Source organism: Neomonachus schauinslandi, chromosome 1 (genome assembly GCF_002201575.2).
Source record: "Neomonachus schauinslandi chromosome 1, ASM220157v2, whole genome shotgun sequence".
NCBI classification, from domain to species: domain Eukaryota; kingdom Metazoa; phylum Chordata; class Mammalia; order Carnivora; family Phocidae; genus Neomonachus; species Neomonachus schauinslandi.
The window spans coordinates 96,318,463-96,328,195 of record NC_058403.1 but is presented as its reverse complement, the minus strand read 5'-3'; positions in this window follow the sequence as shown (position 1 = coordinate 96,328,195).

Here is a 9,733-nt window from a genome sequence, read left to right as displayed (position 1 = left end):
AGGGGAGGAAAATGGGAAGAGCAAATGTTTGGTAAATACATGCTTGCCATATCATGCAGAGATAATAGGCCACAGAGAGGAATTTATCTCCAGGCCCTGCTGAACTCCCCTTACCTTGCTTACCTTTCCTAGCCCTTATGCTTTATAGTTACCTCTGGTGATAGTTCTCTTCCTGGACCAGGTTCTCTCTAATTTTTTCTTAGGCAGTTAAGGGGGAGGTAAAACCTCTTCCTGAGTCTTTTGGGCCTTGATTCACTTCAGATCAAAGTAATCCACATGCCAAGTGACACCTTCTGGGGAGATCTTGGATAATTTTTGTATTCTTATCTTAAAACTTGGTAATTTGGGGGCACCTGGGTGGCTCAGTTGGCGCATCTGATTCTTGATTTCAGCTCAGTTCACGATCTCAGGGTTGTGAGTCAAGTCCTGAATTGGGCTACACACTAGGCATGGAGTATGCTCAAGCTTTTCTCTCCCTCTCCCTCTGCTCCTGCCCCATTCCCTCTCTAAAAAAAAAAAACAAAAAAAAAAAACAAAAACAAACAAAACAAAACAAAACAAAAAACCCAAACAAACCCAAAAAACAAAAAACAGAACAACAAACAAACTTGGTAATTTTAGTTTCCACATAAATGATCACCCTAATATCCCCCACATTTCATTTTTGTCCCAGTCTTTCCTCCAGTGAGCTTGTACTTTGACCTGTCAGCATTACACTAGCCTAGAAATTGTCATCTTTATTTACTTTGATCCTCTAGATAATGGTTAATTTTATTAACCTGACTAGACTAAGGGATGCCCAGATAGCTGGTAAAACATTATTTCTGTGTGTCTGTGAGGGTGTTTCTGGAAGAGATTAGCATTTGAGTCAGTAGACTGAGGAAAGATCACCTTCACCAAGATAGGTGGGCAGCATTCAATTACCATGCAGGCTAAATAGAACAAGAAAGTGGAGGAAGAGGGCGCCTGGGTGGCTCAGTTGGTTAAGCGACTGCCTTCGGCTCAGGTCATGATCTTGGAGTCCCGGGATCGAGTCCCACATCGGGCTCCCTGCTCGGCAGGGAGTCTGCTTCTCCCTCTGACCCTCCTCCCTCTCATGCTCTCTGTCTCTCATTCTCTCTGTCTCAAATAAATAAATAAAATCTTAAAAAAAAAAAAAGAAAGTGGAAGAAGATGCAAATTAATTCTCTCTGCTTGAGCTAAGACACTTATCTTCTCTTACCCTTGGACATCAGAGCTTCTGATTTTTGGGCCTTAAGATTCAGACCAAGGACTAATACCATCAACCCACTGATTCTCGGGTTTTTACTCAAACTGGGACATACACCATCAGCTCCCTCAGAGGCTTTCCAACTTAGATTGATTTATATGACCAGCTTTCCTGGTTCTCCAGCTTGCCGATGGCAAACTGTGGGACTCTTGGCCTTTGTACTGCATGAGCCAATTCCTGTAAGAAATCTATCTATCTTTCTCACTATCTATCTATCTATCCATCCATCATCAATCTAGCCTATTGATATATCAATCTATTAATCTATTGATCTATCCATTTATTATCTATATCTATTTATTTCCTAGATGAGTATATATATATATATATATATATATATATATATATATATATATATATATATATATATCTCCCATTGATTCTGTTTCTCTGGAGAATCCTAATACATCATTTTTTATAAATGTTTAATAATCATTTTTTAAATGAAAAAAGTTAGATTGAATGATAGATTAAATGAGGACTTATAAGGCAAACTTATTAGTTTCTGAAATATAGTAGAAATTATATATAGGGGCGCCTGGGTGGCTCAGTTGGTTAAGCGACTGCCTTTGGCTCAGGTCATGATCCTGGAGTCCCTGGATCGAGTCCCGCATCGGGCCCCCTGCTCGGCAGGGAGTCTGCTTCTCCCTCTGACCCTCCCCCCTCTCATGTGCTTGCTCTCTCTCATTCTCTCTCTCTCAAATAAATAAATAAAATCTTTAAAAAAAAAAGAAATTATATATAGAGTTTTATTTCCTATTTAATTCTGAGGGATCTGTAGAGATGCCAACATAAATACACTTTTGAGTGGAATCATTTTGCTCTTACTTCTTGTTCATATAAACTGTTTTTGCTTTACCTGCACAGATCATCTCTCAGTTTAATGTATTTTTCCATCTGCTTACCTTCCTCTCTGAAGTAATTAAGTACCCTCAGGTTGGTCTGCCCTGTGCTACACATGTACCTAAAATGTCCTGCCTCATTTCAGCCAGTCTAGTCTGGCTTCTTCATCTGGCCACCAGTTAAACATCAACCAGGCATTAGAATCAGTGTTAATGAAATAGAGAACCATGTCTCTAATTCATTTGGAGGAAGTGATGTGTATGATGAAAAATCATGCAGAGCTTGGTTCTAAATCCCACTCTCCAATAAAAGGAACTGTAACCTGAAACTGGGTTCGCTCTTGGTGGGTGTGGAGTCAAAAGACACAACCAAGCCAAGGAATAGTGAAAGGAAAGGTTTTTCTTGCAACAAGTAAAGGAGAACTTCAGAGGTATTTCTCAAATCCCTGTCTTCCTGAACAATAAACTGGGGAAGTTTTAAGGTTAAGGGTCATGTATATTCATAAAGGGGCTTGGCAAAGGAGAGTTCAGTATAGAATTGGGGCAAAAGTCATCCTACAATGACAGAGTCCAGGACCTGGTTGACTGAAGTCATGAGGGCTAGCAAGGGTGAGCATCTTCAGTACTCTGGTTCCAGTTAGTCCAGTGTTTGAGTGCTTGAAGGAGTTTGTCTGTTTTTTTGTTTATTTATTTATTTAAATTCTGGTATAGTTAACATTCACTGTTATATTAGTTTCAGCTGTACAATATAGTGATTCAATAATTCTATATATTATTCAGTGCTCATCATGATATTTGTACTCTTAATCCCCTTCACCTAATTTCACCCATCCCCCATTAACCTCCCCTCTGATAACCATCGGTTTGTACTCTTTAGTTAAGATTCTGTTTTTCAGTTTCTCTTTTCTTTGTTTATTAGTTTTGTTTCTTAAATTCCACATATGTGTGAGATCATATGGTATTTGTTTTTCTCTGACTTATTTCACTTAGTATTATATCCTCTGGATCCATCCATATTGTTGCAAATGACAATATTTCATTCTTTTTATGGCTGAATAATATTCCATTACACACACACACACACACACACACATATCTCACTCTTCTCCCTCTTCTCCCTCTTCTTTATCCATTCATCTATCCATGAACATTTGGGCTGCTTCCATACTTTGGCTATTGTAAAGAATGCTACAATAAATATAAGATTGCATATATCTTTTTGAATTAGGGTTTTTTTTTTTTTTTTGAATTTGCTTTTGTTTTTGTTTTGTATTCTTTAAATAAGTACCCCATAGTGAAATTACTGGATCATATAGTGATTCTTTTTTTTTTATTATTATTATGTTATGTTAGTCACCATACATTACATCATTAGTTTTTGATGTAGTGTTCCATGATTCATTGTTTGCATATAACACCCAGTGCTCCATGCAGAATGTGCCCTCCTCAGTACCCATCACCAGGCTAACCCATCCCCCCACCCTCATATAGTGATTTTATTTTTAATTTTTGAGGAACCTCAGTACTGTTTTCCACAGTGGATGCACCAATTTACATTCCCACCAACAGTGCCCGAGGGGTTCCTTTTTCTCCACATCCTTGCCAACACTTGTTGTTTCTTGTAGTTTTGATTTTATCTATTCTGACTGGCATAAGGTGATATCTCATTGTGGTTTTGATTTGCATTTTCCTGCAAACCAAATGAGTGATATTGACCATCTCTTCATGTGACTGTTGGCCATCTATATGTCCAGAGAAATATCTGTTCATGTATTCTGCCTATTTTTTAATTGGATTATTTGGGTTTTTGGTGTTGAGTTGTGTAAGTTCTTTATATATTTTGGATACTAACCCTTTTGGATATATCACTTGCAAATATCTTCTCCCATTCAGTAGGTTGTCTTTTTGTTTTGTTGATTGTTTCTTTTGCTATGCAGAAACTTTTTATTTGATGTTGTCCCAATAGTTTATTTTTACTTTTGTTTCCTTTGCCTCAGGAGATATATCTAGAAAAATGTTGCTATGGCTGAGGTCAGAGAAATTGCTGTGCTCTCTTTTAGGATTTTTATGGTTTTAGGTCTCACATTTAGGTCTTTAATCCATTTCAAGTTTATTTTTGTATATGGTATAAGAAAGTGGTCCAGTTTCATTCTTTTGCATGTAGCTGTCCAGTTTTCCCAACACCATTTGTTGAAAAGACTGTCTTTTTCCCATTGCATATTCTTGCCTCCTTTGTTGAAGATGAATTGACCATATAATCATGGGTTTGTTTCTGAGCTCTGTATTCTGTTCCATGAATCTATATGTCTGTTTTTGTGCCAGTACCATACTGTTTTGATTACTACAGCCTTGTAATGTATGTTGATATTTAGGGTGGATTAGAGCAGAAATAAACAAAATAGAAACAAAACAAAACAAAATAGAACAGATCAATGAAACTAGGAGGTGGTTCTTTGAAAAGATCAACAAAATTGATAACCTTTTAGCCAGACTCATCAAAAATGAGAGTGAGAGAAGGAGGACTCAAACAAAATCATTTTGATGAAAGAAGAGAAATAATCACCTATGCCACAGAAGTACAAAGGATTATAAGAGAATATTATGAAAAATTATATGCCAATAAATTGGACATCCTAGAAGAAATGGATAAATTCCTAAAAAAAAACATATAACCTCTCAATGCTGAATCAGGAAGAAATAGAAAATAATTACCAGCAATGAAAATGAATCAGCAATCGGGCGCCTGGGTGGCTCAGTTGGTTAAGCGACTGCCTTCGGCTCAGGTCATGATCCTGGAGTCCCGGGATCGAGTCCCGCATCGGGCTCCCCGCTCGGCAGGGAGTCTGCTTCTCCCTCTGACCCTCCTCTCTCTCATGCTCTCTGTATCTCATTCTCTCTGTCTCAAATAAATAAATAAAATCTTTAAAAAAAAAAAGAAAAGAAAAGAAAATGAATCAGCAATCAAAAAACTCCCAACAAACAGAAGTTTAGGAAAAGACAGCTTCAAAGGTGCATTCAATCAAATATTTAAAGAAGAGTTAATAACTATTCTTTTCAAGCTATTCCAAAAATGAGAAAAGGAAGGAAAGCTTTCAATTCATTCAATGAAGCCAGCATTACCCTGATACCCAAATCAGATAAATACACAACAAAAAAGAGAACTACAGGTCGATATCTCTGATGAACATAGATGCAAAAATCCTCAACAAAATATTAGCAAACTGAATCCAGCAACACATTAAAAAAATCATTCACTAAGATCAAGTGGGACTTATTTCTAGGAGGCAAGTGTGGTTCAATATTCACAAATCAATCAATGTGATACATCACATCTATAAGAGAAATGCTAAAAATCATATGATCATCTCAATAGATGCAGAAAAAGCATTTGACAAAGTACAACATGCATTTATGATAAAAACTGCGGAACATACCTCAGCATAATAAAAGCCATATGTGAAAAACCCACAACTAATATATTCAGTGGTGAAAAACTGAGAGCTTTTCCCTAAGATCAGGAACAAGACCAGGATCTCCACTTACACCACTTTCATTCAACATCATACTAGAAGTCCTAGGCACAGCAATCAGACAACAAAATAAATAGCATCCAAATTGGTAAGGAAGAAGTAAAACTTTCACAATTTGCAGATGGACATGATACTATATATAGAAAAACCTGAAGATTCCATGAAAACAAACAAACAAACAAAACGAAAAAACACTAGACCTGATAAATGAATTCAGTAAGGTCACAGGATACAAAATCAATATACAAAAATCTGTTGCATTTCTATACACTAATAACGATGTAGCAGAATGAGAAATCAAAGGGGTTTAAATCCTGCAATAACAACTCAAGAATGTGTGTTAGGTCAACCTTTACTCTTGAAGCAGCGCTGGAAGTTTTACCACTGATTTGTCTCTGATATGGTTAGACTATCTCCTGGCTTGAAACTAGCTACTTGGTTTTCTGTTTGATTTTTGTTTTTTGTTGGTTTTTTTTTAGAGAGAAAGAGAGAGTATGCGCACACGAACGGGATAGGGGGCTTCGGAGGAGAGGGAAAGGGAGAGAGAGAATCTTATGCAGGCTCTATGCCCAGTGCAGAGCGTAATGCTAGGCTCCATCTCATGACTCCGAGATCATGACCTGAGCTGAAATCAAGAGTCGGACCCTTAACTGACTGAACCACCCAGGTGCCCCATGGCTGTTTGTTTTTATGTTCTTTTTTTCCTTTAAACTTATTAACTACTGAGGTCTACTTTTCTGCAATTTTAACATATCCCAGAACATTCTGCAAGAAATGTGCTTGAGCAAGTCAGTGCCAGCCAGGCATAGATCACAAAATGCCTGGGAGACATAAAATGACTTCTCTTATGTTAAGGAAGCTATGTCTCATCCTTCTTTTTCCAGGAACCCCTAATCCTGTCTGACTACAGAACTAGAGTTCCTTTCCACAGTGGTTGATTTTAGGCTAGAGTAGGAAAAATACAAGAGAGTCTGGAGAATCTTTAGTGCCAGTTTGCCTATTTGAAGATTCAACTGTATATTATATCCTTTAATGTATCTTTACCCTGAAACAATTTAACCTATCCAGATTTAATCTATCATTAGATAAAAAGCCTGGCTTTACAGTGGTTATGACAGTCATATCCTCAGCTTGATCTTGGGTAGGTCTGAGTTTGAAGAGCTTATAGTTGTTCAAAACATTTCTCAATTATTTATGCTTGGGCTTGAAATGATCCCTCCAAATTTATTATTCAGTTATTGCTAACTGGCCAGTTATTTTCTGAGCTTATCAAATTCTTCTAAAATCTTGTTACATCAAGCCAACTTCAACCAATGTTATTAATATTTTGATCCTTCAAAATCTTCCCTAGACCAACAAATTAGTTATATATGGCTTCTATCTTATAAGTTACCACAACAAAGATTTGTACCAAAAGGAACCTGTCTTGCAATGCATCACATGTAAACATTGTAACAAATGTTTCACAACAGTATAATATAGATTACATCTTTTCAACTCCTATAAATGCGTATTTTTTAAATCATTTGCCCCCTAGATCCTTTGTTAAAACCGCATTTTTTTTTCTAGGCAGTAATCCCTTTATAAATCAAGAGAGGCTAGAGAATGCTGTGACAACAACTCTAAAATATCAGTGGCTTAAAACAACAAAGATTTATTTCTATTTCATGTCAGTGAGGGAGCTTATTGACCCTAGAGACTTGCCTCCATTCCAAATGAAAAAAAGTACAGGAGTGTTTCACCCTTGCTTTTAATTTTTCTGATTAATTTAATTCATAACTGATTGTCAGAACAAGTTCTAATTCACCAAACTCCAGGGGGCAAGGATGTTCATTCTTCACTGTGCTCAAAAAGATAGGAGAACCAAACATCAGTTAGAAACTAGTGAGGAGAGTGCCTGGCTGGCTCAGTTGGTAGAGCATGTGACTCTTAATCTTGGGTTGTAAATTCAAGCCCCATATGGGGTGTAGAGAATACTTAAAAAATAAAATCTTAAAGAAAAAAAAAGGAACTAGTGATTAACTAGAGCATTCCTTCCTTTTATTGGACTAGTGTTCTGTGGAAAACCCTGAGATATGCTGGCTTTGTCTATTAATAATTGACTGAGCAATTTCATGTAAACCTCTATGAACACTTCCTAAATATAGTATTTCAGTTGGTGGAATAGATGGAGAGTTTCCAAGTGAAAATTTGTATTCCAACTGGCACCATCAGTTTCTATTTAACGTTGTTCATAGATGTTTTTACTGTGAAGATTTTTGAATCTCACTATTTTAAATACAGTTATTCTTCCAAATTCTTCAAACTGTCTGCATTATGCCCAGTAATTTTCTGGGTCCATTAAAGATTAATGAAGGAAGGAATCTATTGCATCACATTTTGTATGGTTTGTTAAAAACAAGTAATGTTGGGACACCTGGGTGGCTCAGTTGGTTAGGCGACTGCCTTCGGCTCAGGTCATGATCCTGGAGTCCCGGGATCGAGTCCCACATTGGGTTCCCTGCTCAGCGGGGGGTCTGCTTCTCCCTCTGACCCTCCTCCCTCTCATGCTCTCTGTCTCTCATTCTCTCTGTCTCAAATAAATAAATAAAATCTTTAAAAAAAAAAAACAAGTAATGTTAATGAAAATGTAAAGTAAAGCATATTAAGGTGACCAAAGGTCAAAAGTTGGCAAAAGATGATTTATGTTTTTATTATCAGATATCAAGATTCACATAAGCTAACTTTTTGTTAGAAGTGTTGGTCTTTATTCTATTTCATTCTGATGCTAGTTCATATTTACTGAGTGCTTACTAAGTGTAAAGCATTTTACATTTGTAATGCCACAATTATATATGTACATTCTCTACTCAGGACCCAATGGATTGGAGGAATGTGATGTTTAATGATCAGCAATTATGCACTCTTGACAGTTTACATATATCACCTAATATTATCTAATTGTGGTCTAGTAGAAAAGGAGCTATAAAAACATGATCATGTGTTACTTTTCTAGTCTAAATTCTCCAACTATTCTTCATTGCTAAAAAGTTTAAGTGTGAATACTTTGGTAATAGATGTTAAGAATTTCGTGACCATGGAGATCTCTCCAGTCTCATATCATTTATTCCTATTTTTTGCCTCAGCTTTGCCTTATCCAGTTGTACTTAATTAGTTGTAATTTTCAGGATAAATCACGCTCAGAAGTCTCTCCATGCTTTTCCTCATAGCATTGTCTTTGCCAATATTCTCTTATCTTACATATTTTTAATGGCATGAAAATGCTCACAATATATTAAATGTGAAAAACAGAAAACAGTAAACCTGTATATATGTTATGACTCATTTTGGTAAAAAATGCAAATATATTCATAGAGCAATATTAGAAATGCACGGTTCAATGTAAATGTTTATTTATTGGTGACATAGTTACCAATTTTTCATAGCTGTTTGTATTTAATGTTCTATAATAAAAATGTATTATTTGTAATCAGGAAAAAAAAATTGAGACCTATTATTACTTTCACAGTAAAAGAAAAGAAAAATACTGATTCCATTTGTTCAACTGGCAAACTCCTATTACTAGTGTCCTAATCTCAAACCAAATCCCATTTTCTCTGAAAAAAGTTTCTTTCTACTATACTATTATTGTGCTTTCTGTAACTCTCTAGATTATTAATTAGCCTACTGTACAATATCACTTGCCTACTTTTATATTAAACCAGAGGATATTTGAGATCAGTGATCATAATCACTCTTTTTATGTCCAACATATGGTGCAGCAAACTTATGTATGGAAATTTAAGTATAATAAATAAATAAATTGAATTAAATTAAATAAATAAACTGAATTCAACAGCTACCAAGTAGAGGCACAGGAAATAAGTTAAAACAACAAAAGGAAATGTTTCAGTCTGACAAGAGAAATCTAGGAAGATAAATATGGAACCTGACCTTTGAAAACTGTTTTATTAAAATGTATGTCAGATTATGTCAGTTTCCTCATTGGAAACTTTAATGACTCCAGTCATACAGCTTGTAATTCAAACACTTTCATACCCCTGTAAATCCTTCTACATTTTGAGAAAATTAGGAAAACTAAGTTGTGGTAA